At 34.9% G+C, this 11,935-nt stretch overlaps 1 long non-coding RNA gene across 1 annotated transcript; it reads right to left on the bottom strand.

The window, feature by feature from the left end:
- Positions 1-3,530: 3,530 nt before the first annotated feature.
- LOC110685484 lies at positions 3,531-5,248 on the bottom strand. The gene is made up of 2 exons (XR_002504078.1): positions 4,559-5,248; positions 3,531-3,853 (listed from the first exon to the last, which is right to left on the bottom strand). It is a non-coding gene; the product is annotated as an uncharacterized LOC110685484 (long non-coding RNA).
- Positions 5,249-11,935: the final 6,687 nt, after the last annotated feature.

Here is an 11,935-nt window from a genome sequence, read left to right as displayed (position 1 = left end):
AATAAAATAAAAAAAGCAAAAAAAAAAGAGCTAAAAAAGAGTGAGAAACCTCAAGCATGAAAATATAAATATTCAAAAACAAAGTTGCACACCTTGTGTAACACCCCCGATTTACTAATTAATAATAAATAAGAAATAGAGGGAAAATAGACAACCTTTAAATAAAATTGCGGAAGCATACACTTAAATCGGAGGTATTACTGCCACACTCAACAACCTGTCGGGTGTTAAGGCTTACAAAATCCCAATAATTACAACCCAATAAATTAGGTGAGCTATTTATACAACTTTACAAACTTGTTATAACAAACTAATCGATCACTTGAGCTCCTTTAGTACGATCACTTGATCAACCTGATTAAACAATCTTGACTGCTCACCATTAAGGACAAATTCCAAAATAGATCGTTATAGGGCCAACATAAGAAAAAGACATAGCCGCAAACACAAGTAACAGAACAAAAACAAATACACACGTCAGTAAAAAGCTGAGTAATCACCACATATCAGAATACAGGGTATAATAGGATAATCAACATTACTAGCTCAATTAAATAATGTAGTTCAAGACTACATAACATATTGCACTCTGAAAAGTAACTATTGTCAAACCCAACCTCAAATAATAATACAATTCTCTACTCAACTCTATATCCCATAAGTATGCCATGCTCATTGTTCTATACCTAGCCTTGGACATGGGTAATTCAAATAAAAAACCAACAAGTATAAAAACTTGAATACTCCCAATAACTAGAAAACACCTTAAACCAGACCACATATGGGTCAATTCCCACTGTAGGGGACCATAGAAAAATAAATATAAATAAAGATTGTACCTCATTTATAACTCATGATTATTACCCTCTTACCAACAAGCCAAGGACTAAGTCTATAACGTCGAGCCTCAAACCAAGAAAAAAATAATAATTCTCAACCTTTTGATCTCATACATCGATCAAATAATAATTCACAATTTAATAATAATAACTCCACAATGGCACAAGTTCCCAAATAATATAACAATTCGATCACAATATCTCAACTCTTAAAAAAAATACTAATAACCCAAATATAATCAAATCTCAACCCCAAAAATAATACTCTGCGTTAACAACCCTAAAACCTTGATAAAACAATACTCCCTATAACAACAACATTAAAACCCTAGCAATAATTGTACAATCAATATATACAACAAAAATAAATAATACGATACTCAAATCTAATCAAATCATATAATACCATAATAATTAATCATATATACAAAGAGTACAAATAATAAATCATATCACACATAACATTACGAAAATACAAACATCTCAAAAATATAGTGTGATTACACATAATAAATAATACAATCAAACATCTCCAAATTGATAAAGTGTGATTACCTTATTACCAATAATGATACTATATATTGATAATGCGTGAAACAAGCAAGAGATAAGTCAGAGCTCACGCCATAAAGCTACCACAAAATATGGTTGGTTGGCGTCTTAGGCGAGTTACAGGAGTATATATGATGATTAACATATGATTATCAAAAGAATACAAATCAAGATCAAGATGATGATGAGGGATTATACGCATAATGGGCTATCATGACTAGCAAAGTGATTTGGTTTTGATGAAGAAAACACATAGGAAGGAAAAGCAACGAGTTAAAGAAATAAAAAAAGTGAAATTCCAAGGATTTAATAAAAGTTGCACATAATACCTAATATAATTAGAGTTATGAGGTTTTTAAATAATATCTTATAAAAGAATCCTACTAGACTTAAAATAGGTTTTGAAAATTACTTTATTTATTATTTTTTTTTCTATAAAATATATTATATAAAATCGTAAAATATCCGGGTATTACACCTTGGGGGCTTATCTAGGGTCTCGAGCCTTTTTTTCCCTTCTTCTTCAACCTTTAGCCTAACCACGTTACAACCCTTAAAAAGACCTTTTTGAGGTATACACACACTTGTGCGAGATTCAGCTAGAGCTACGTTCGGCCTGATTCCTAACGGATACGTAGACAACCTCACATCGAGGTACGGTCGTAATAAAAATGCATTCACATTCACATTCACACACCATGATCGTATCAAGGGATCCCCTGTGCTCATCCCTTTTAATTTAGAGCTAGACTTAGGGGCTCGATCCTTACATCATTAGCCTACCCAGCCTAAAAGTCACCACCATTTAACTCTTTTCAATATATTTTTCCATACACTAAGCCTTGGCGGCCTAACTTTAGTGTCACTATCACACACTACACCGATACATGACCAAATATACTTCCCCTTAGGAACCCTTTGTCATGAAATCTTAACACAACGTTGAAGCATTCCTTGTCTCATCAATCCACCACTAGAAAACAGGCCAATAGCGACGGACTGGTTCCGACGGACCCATTATTCCGTCGGAAAAATTGAAATTTCCGACGGATTATAATTCCGTCGGATATTTCAGACGAATTTTACAAATCCGTCGAAAATTTCTGACGGAATAATAATCCGTCGGAATATATGTGCTTTTCGACGGATATTTTCGTAGGAATATTCCGTCGAAATTTATTTAAAAAAAAAAAAAAAAACTAAAACTGGGTTCCAACAAAACCCTAACACCCATGTTCTATTTCCCCTCTTCTCTATCAGCCGCCTCTCCTCTCTTCTCTCTCCTCTCCTCTTCTTCGTTCTCACTCCTTCTCATTCTCCATCTCTCTCGTTCTCCTTCTTCTTTCTCGCTCGTTCCATGCTCCTCCTCTCCCTCGTTTTCTTCTTCTTTCTCTCTCGTTAACCTGCGCCTTCTCTCCAACCACTGACATAAAAAAAACACCAGCAACACCGAAATCAATAGCACCGGCATCAACATCAACAACAATTTTCATCTTTTTGGCCCTTTCACTAGTAGAAAAAGGCTTATTTGTGTCGCTCATTTATAGTGTATTTGCGTCGCTTCTATGAGCGACGCAACTGCTCGCAACGCAAATGACTTTTAAGTCATTTGCGTCGCTCCTAGGCGCGACGCAAATAAGAGTCATTTGTGTCGCTCCTTTATAAACAAGCGACGCAAATGACTCTTCTGATAAACTTATTTTTTGTTATTTGCGTCACTCCTTTATAAAGGAGCGACGCAAATGACTCTTCTGATAAACTTATTTTTTGTTATTTGCGTCACTCCTTTATAAAAGAGTGACGCAAATGACTCTTCTGATAAACTTCTTTTTTGTTATTTGCGTCACTCCTTTATAAAAGAGCGACGCAAATGACTCTTCCGATAAACTTATTTTTGGTTATTTGCGTCAATTGTTTATATAGGAGTGACGCAAATGACTGAGTAAACAATACAAAACTGCTGTATTTGCGTCACTTGTTTGTTTAATGAGTGACGCAAATGAGGTGAATTTTTTTTTTTAATTATAATAATTGCTTGTGTATGTTTGTAGTACCTGTTTTCCTTGCTAGTGGTATAAAATAATATGCTAACGCCAATAATTGATATTAAAATGCAATATTATTGAATGCAAATGTAAATTTCGGCAGAGTCTCCTTTGTATTTTGGCCTACCCATAAAATTGGGAATGACGGCGGCATATTATAAACCTGTCCAATAAATTTACAACTCAATATCATTGACATTATGGTCATCATCCAATACAATCACCAATACCAACCCAAATTGTTGGTAAACCAAATACATTCATGTCAAGCCTAATAAATAAAACAAGAGTCTAATAAGTAAATGGAGTTTGCTAAGTGTAGATCTAAAGTTCAACATAGCATATAAAATAGTCTGCCCAAATATCTTGAACCTCGTTTATCTACTCCTCTTTATACGGTGTAGATCTTGAAAAATCCTATTAGCACAACACAAATAGATGAGCAAAGGTGTAATTCAAATGTACGTACTTCAAATTGTATTTATTAAGTAAAAATGAAATATTTGACAGCTTATACCGTAGTAAAATACTCATTGCTATGATGATTTTGAAGTATTTCGAACAGATAAAAGATTCAAATTACACTATGTGAGAATAAGAAATAATTCAGGTGACAAGCAAAAGCAAAACTTAAATTGTACTTTCTCTATTTTTATTTCATTCTCTTTGGGTTAGGAGTTATCTCTTTCTTTCTCTTTGGGATTTTAAACTTTTTAAATCGTACTTTGTCTATTTTTATTTCTTTCTTAAAATTTAAATTGCTTGGCACAATTCATAATGAAGTATGATTTAGATTTTATTGTTAATTATAATGTTATTTCCTCTTTTTCAAAGAATTTTTATTGTTATGATGGTGATTATTAAAATACAAAGAACTTAAGAAACCAACGTACAAGTGGTTGAAATACCCAGCAGCCCACTTAATTAATCCCAAAAGTCAGAACATACATTAAAATGTAGCAATAAAAAAGAAATTCACTAGTTCTTAGCTAAATTATCCCCCTGCCAACAGCATATATATTAGCTATTTTTTTACCGTTGCATTTAATCAAAAATATAGTAGTGCATCAAATAAGCATATTGAACTCAATTTAGCAATACTAATGGTTGAAGCTTTTATACCTGCGTTCATAGAGAACACTGCGGCTATAATGACTCTCATTCACAAGGTCTCCAAGCTTCTTAAGCATATCATCATCCCTGTAAAGACAAGTTATTAATTATAAGAATCCAATATTTATTTATACATAAAACAACAGGTGAAAGAGGATCCTAATGCCCAGCAAATAGCTAAATTCAACTCACCTCAAATCCGAGGATACAATCAGGATTCATGAATGGAAACATAGTTGCAACTTACAAGGGCCTAAATACAATTAACAATCATAGACAGTCAATTAAGTACTGCAAATCCAATAGACCCAACACATTCTAATTAATGGTATTATAGCATAATCCATTGCCCGGTTCCTAAAATAACAAGTCACTAAACCTTGGGTCATGCACTATGATGCAAATATTATTGCAATTTCAATCAATTATATCACAATTAGAAATCCAATAAAATTCACAATCATTATACCAACCACAAAAAATAAGCTAAAACTACAGAGAATGGTTAGAGTATATACAACAAGCGAAGACAATGTCGTATGTGTACTACCGCCTCAATTGTTTGTATACAATCACAAACTCGTGGAACTTAAGGAATTCACTTCCACATAGTAGAGAAATCTGACATAAATTTACATATATTAATTAAACCAACAAAAGCCAAACAAGCTAAAAATTATTTTCTAATGAACTAACACCATTTTTTGCAATTAAACTAAGTACTTGTTCAAGTTAAATGCTGAAATTTATCTACCATGAAAATATTTAACATAAAAACAAGAGCCAATGGGTCGAACTTAGCTGAAATTGACTTCACAAATTGACTGCTACAATGGGTTGAACTTCACAGAACTTTTCCTCTAATTAGGTCGAAATTTCTAGGGTTTATGGGGGTAAAATATAATAAGTTTTTAGGGGGTTTTGCTTGAATTTTCTGGGGTGTTTAGCACTGATTTTGAGCTCGAATTGGGGCATTTTGAGCTCGAATTGGGGCATTTTACTGCTTGAGGTTGAGGTTCGAATTTCTGCTCGAATAATTGGGGGGTTTTTGGCTCCAAAATGTTTAATTTTTCTAGGGTTTTTAGGGTACGAATTTGCTAGGGTTAAGGTATGAATATTTGCTCAAATTGGGCGGTTTTTGGCAAAAAAATGTTTGATTTTTCTGGGTTTTTAGGGTTCGAATTTGTTGGGGTTTTAGGTTCGAATTTCTTATCTAATTGGGGGGTTTTTTTTGCTCGAAATGTTCGATTTTTCAGGGTTTTTAGGGTTCGAAATTGTTGGGGGTTTAGGTTGGAATTTCTGCTCGACTTAGGGGCTTTTTGAAAGGAAATTTTTCGATTATTCTGGGGTTTACATTCAAATTTGCTGGGGGTTTATACACCGAACTTCTGCTCAAACTCATTTGCGTCACTTGTTCCAAAAGGAGTGACGCAAATAAGACCGTTATTTGCGTCATTCTAATAAATAAACGCGACGCAAATAACATAAAGCTGAAGCATATCAGGCATTTGCGTCGCTTCATAGAAAATGTGCGACGCAAATAACTTATAATGAAGCTAAAATATATCATTTGCTTTTCTTGTTTCTACGAGTGACGCAAATGAGGCGACGCAAATGAAAGTTTTTTTTACTAGTGTTTCTCTATCTTGTCATGCTGAAAACAAAGGGTTTCAGGTCAAATTCGACCATGAAAACTCTAGATCTAGAGTTTTTATGGTCGAATTTGGCCTCTTAAACCCAATTTCGAGGTTATATGTTGTTGAATTAAGGTATGTATTTTTTTTTCAATTTTGATTTTATGTTGTTTTATTGGATTTTTTTTTACGATTTATGGTGGTGGAAGGTGGTTATTGTTGGAGTTCGGGTTTTGTGGGTAATGGTTAAGTATTTTAATTTTTTTTTCTGTAGTTTTTTTTGCTTAGGTGGTTTTCGGTGGCCATAGTGGTGGTTTGCTTAGGTTGGGGGGGTTCGGTCGAATTGGGTTTGGGTTAGGGTTAAAATCTGGGTTTGTTTTGGGTGGGCTTGGGTTAGGTGGAATGGTGCTGTGCGGTGGTGGGGGTAGTGGGTGGTGGTACGGGTTAAGTGGGCTTGTGTGGGGCTGGTGGTGTGGGGTAGTGGCTGGTGGTGGGGGTAGGCTTTTTTTTTTGTTTTTTTTAGCATTTTCCGACGGATTTCCCGTCGGAAGTTTCCGGCGGATTATAGTCTGACGGAAATTTCCGAAGGACTTTCCCAGGCTCGAAAACCTCTTCAGACGGACAGATTTCTGTTGAAAATTCCGTCGGAAAAGTGGTTCCGACGGAATTTTCGTCGGAAAAGTGCGTTTTTCCGACAAAGTGTATCGCGACAACCAGTTCCGACGGAATTTCCGTCGGAAACCGGTTTTCTGACGGAAAACGGGGTGTTTCCGACGAAAAATTTCCGTCGTAATTTGACTCTTTTCTAGTAGTGATCATAACCATCATTGCATAACGAAGTATGAAGTGCTTAGCCTCCGTGCCTAAATTACCCAAATACTTTCATCATTGAGTCAACAATTGAGATATCATAGGATGGATTAATCCTTGCACATTAAGAAATAGTATCAAACAACATTTGATTAAGCTCATTTAACATGCACCTTTAAAACTTCGCTTCTTTCTTTTTTCGCGTCTTTCTTTTTCGGGAGAAAGTCGGTACCCTCCACAAAAATGACTGAAATTTTTGTGTTTTGCATTTTCGAGTCGCACGATCACATCACAATGCACAAACGAGTCATGTACACCTTGAATCATGTGAAGTCAATGAGTCAAGAAACTCTAAGTCTTAGGTCAACCCTAAAGAAAAGCAAAGTCCTATAGTCAAAGATATAAATGCAGGTGCATCCCAGCAAGCAAGAACATTCCCGAATTTTTTCGAAAAACCGCGAATACGCCACATGAGACTCTTCCAAGATGAGGAAAGTTTGAGAAAAATTGCATAGAGCAGTAAATTAGAGATGAAGAGCTTTAATTTACAAAATATTTGAGCGGATTTGGTTGAAAGGAAACAACCAAGTTCAAAGTTCAAAGCAAAACCGAGCAACGAATAACAGCAGTAAGAGCAAACTAGGGAAGACCCGAATCCAGCGCCAGACGACAAGGCTGCCACCTGGCGCCAGATAGTTCCAGCGAGCGTTGGTGCGGCGACATAATGCGTGGCCCCCATGTTAGATTATGTGGACCTCTTACAGCAATTTTGGGTTCCTTAGTACGCCAGTTAGCCCCTATAAGCACTTTGACATGATTGAGTACTCGGCTTGATTACAATCGCAATAAGTGATCGACCTGACAAAAGATCGTCTCGCTTAGTTTAAAAGCGCCTAAACATTAGCTCATTCCGAAGGCACCAACACAATAGTTCATAAACAACAAAGCACCGACATACTGGTTTACAAGCAGCAGAAATGCCGACGCACCGGCTAAAGCAAAGTTCAAGCGAGCTTTAAAGATCGACAAACGTTGGTCTTCGGTAGTTTTCTTCGAAATATTATCGCAACAGCTGAGAATGACTTCAAGAGAGGTTATCTTCGACGGCATTCGCTAAGATGTGGAGGTTGTCACCGAGATTTGAGAAGAGCGGTTCGGGATGAGGCGGTCTTCGACGACTTTTGCTATGATTTGGAAGGTTGTCACTATGATTCAAGGAAAAAAGCTCCATTGTTCAGAGACGCGTGGACATATAAAAAGCTCTTTTGCTCAGAGACGGTGGGCATATCATTCAAGCTCCTTTGTTTAGAGACGCGTGGACATATAAAAAAAAGCTCTTTAGCTCAGAGACGCGTGGGCACATTATTCAAAGCTCTTTGTTCAGGGACGTGTGGACATATCATCAAAGCTCTTTTGTTCAAAGACGCGTGGACATATCATCAAAGCTCTTTTGTTCAGAGAAACGTGGACATGTCATTCAGAAACTCTTTGTTCAGAGACGCGTGAACATATCCAAAAAAAGCTCTATTGTTCATAGACGAGTGAACATAGAAACAACAGGATGGCGTTTCCAAGCGTGTGGAAGGTTGTCACAACAACAAATAAAGCAATAAATTGGTTACCTCTAGAGACGTGTGCTCGACGGTGCAAGATACGCGTTTCTTAAGTCTCTTATCTGTTTAACTAACGCTAGTTTGCAGGTATCAGCGTTACAAGAATGATATAGGATCGCAGAACGTTCTTGTAGACACCCAAATGTGTCTCCCCAAAACCAAACCCAGTGATGAATACCTTTCACGTCATTTGATTATCAAACAAAGCAAAAGTGTGAAAAGTTTAGTGATGAGGATGTTTTTATTAAAATATCTCTTCTTTCTGTTTTTGAAAATATTTCTTTTCTTATCCTACTTTTGAAATACATGCATTCCAATTTAGTTTGGTCCATGATATGGGTCCAATAATGGTGTAGTTGGATGGGGCTTGAAAAGACCTTTCCAACGATATATTATAAGCCCAATTCCGATGAATAATGACGAAGTTATGGCCAAAATACTAAACCGCCGGATTTTACCTACGACCCAATGATCATGTGGAGGGTCCAAATGTTTAATCCTATTCCTAAACTAATTAAGATTAATTAGAAGCTTCTATAAGTTTCTAAAAGATCTTAATTATCCTTTTTCAAAAGATAAGATTAAAGAATTTGAGTTAAATAAAAACTTTCCTTTTTAAAAACTTTCCTTTTCTTAAATCCTAATTCTATTCGAATTTAAAGATGTTCAAAGATAGTCAAATATAATTTTCGTGCCTCATAATCTTTATCCAAATTTTATATGGTTATATAGATCTTGAAATTATTTTTCCAATGATATATTATAATATTAAATCCGAGCTATAACGAAAAAGATATGAAACTCTATCCAAAACTGAAACCATCCTACTATTTCGGGCATATCTTTTTATATACAAAAGATTTTAATCTGATTCTAATTGGGTTGAAAAGTAGACTTCAATATCTTTCCAACTACATATTACATGCCTTATTTGGATTTCTAGATCAAAAGATATGATAAAAACAAAATCCGCAAAAACTGTTGTCCATCGAGTTCTATTTCGATTCGAATTCGGATTCTTTTCTTATTCTTCGACCCTGTTTTTTCTCTATATAGAGATCAATTCTCATCAATAATCACTAACTCTCATCAAGAATTTCTTAATTCTTTCTCCCTCTTTTGTAGCCAACCCTTTTTACAAACACAATTCCTCATACATTAGCACTAGACATACCTAGCATTGTTCGAAGTTGCCTTCGCCCTAGACGTTAAAGGTTTTAATTTATGAGGGTTTGGTCCCTAATCTTTATTTCAATTATTTAATTTAATTGTTTGATTATTATTTTTCTTGAAGTTACTAACGTGTGTATTTTGTTATTAGAAAGAGGTACGAGGCATCCAAGTAAGTGCCTTAATTGATTTATTGATATTATGATGTAGAAATCATGCTTAGATTGTTGTTATGATTCCTAGTATCATGTTAGGATGTTTTTCTTAATTTGATATTTAGGGTGATTTGCTTATATCAATCATGATTCCTGCGATGCCTTTTATTCTCTTCCTAATATTCATAATAGTATCATGTTAGGGTTAAAGCTTTGATCTTTATTGTTTAGTGACATACTAGGGTTTGTTATTAATCTTGTTAGTATCATGCCTAGGATCTTACTATTATTATGCTTTAACATGATTCACGATTATTTTTATAATTGTTTTGATTATGATTATAATTTTATGATTGTTAATATTATTATTATTATTATTATTATTATTATTATTATTATTATTATTATTATTATTATTATTATTATTATTATTATTATTATTATTATTATTATGATTATTATTATTATTATTATGTTGCTTGATTATATTTATTTATTGTAATTGCTTGATCACATCTTTTATGCATGTTTAAAGGGAATTTGTACTTGTAATCACGCATAATAAGATAATTAATAACCTTGTTTTAGGTTAATTTGATTATAATTCAAGTGATCGCCAATAATAGGTTTATTTGTGCACTAATATTCAACCAACATAGATAAACAGGTTTAGGGTAATTCCATTGATTGCATGTTAGTCAGAAAGCGCACATGAATATGATCAGAATAAAGTAGAGGCCTATTATTAGGGCAAGTTCAATCTCTTTTAGGTTGTATTTGTACCTTCATCCCCGAACTACCAATCATAGTTCCAGACCTATTGGATTTAACGATCTCCTGGATCGTTAAGGGGTGTAATCTTCACCTCGTGAACGGTTTACAAGTTCCTAAAATTTGTTGGCGACTCTTTTGCTCTATCTTCTTTCCCTTTGGACGCCACCGTACTTTAGTGTATGATCACAGTGGGGTTCAAGCTAGGGGTAATGCTTAAAATATTTCCTACAGCTTTTGGCGACTCCATTAGGGAAGATTTCTATTTTAATTCCTAAAATTTATTTTGGCAATTTTTAGAATGAGTGGATAAGACTCGAAAAGTTCTAAGTATTTCATGTGCGTAATTTTTATTAACATTATTGTCATATGCATAAAAAAGATCTCATTAGAAAGACCATTCGTAATTAGTTAAAACATAGGTTTTTTACACGTAGGAAATTTGAGGAATATCTTTCACAACTAGGATCGAAATAATGCTGCGTCAAACTGGAAAATTTTATCGAGCACAGAAAGCTGCTGAGGCATGTAGGAACTGGCGGCCCAAAAACAGAGTCTGTTTCCGATAATATTACTCTATCGCCAAGTAACACTTCTGTCGCCTGGCGACAGAGCCATATTGCGGCGACGGCCTCTGTTCGCTGGCGCCAAGTTGTTCCAATACCGAGCCAGAAATATGCGTTCTAATTTTGACCAGTTTTTAGCATTGTTTGCTCGATTCTACTTCATGATTGAGTTTTTCTCACTTTTCTGAAACCCATATGTGTTCTTTATATGGACATAACCCTCTGGGAATTCATGCTCCATAGAACGCTATGTGCAACAAAGGGTACATCCGAGAATATTGAATTCACCAAACCATGGAAGCGAGTTTTTAACTCGCGGTGTCCATCCACTTGTGCCAACCCTTAAAAAGGTAAGGCTTCCGCGCGGTGCATCCGAACAATTAACCATGGACCCTCTTTGACTAACCCATATCCCAAACTTTAGAGAACTAGAGCCATGGTTAGATTGCAAACTCATTGCATCATATTGTGCCTACTTGCCTAATTGTGCATTATTTGTTGTGTATACGTACTCTATGTGTTTTTCCTAACAGTTTGTTGGCTTGTGTTTAAGTCTAAACAAATTAATTAATGGCTAAAAGGACTTTGCTTAATTAATTAATTAATTAATTTGAGTAATTAAATTCTAATAATTTAATAAGAATTGACTTAGTACGACTTTAGGCAT

Source organism: Chenopodium quinoa, unplaced genomic scaffold (assembly GCF_001683475.1).
Source record: "Chenopodium quinoa cultivar QQ74 unplaced genomic scaffold, ASM168347v1, whole genome shotgun sequence".
Taxonomy (NCBI): Eukaryota; Viridiplantae; Streptophyta; class Magnoliopsida; order Caryophyllales; family Amaranthaceae; genus Chenopodium; species Chenopodium quinoa.
This window is presented reverse-complemented; position numbering and strand designations above follow the sequence as displayed.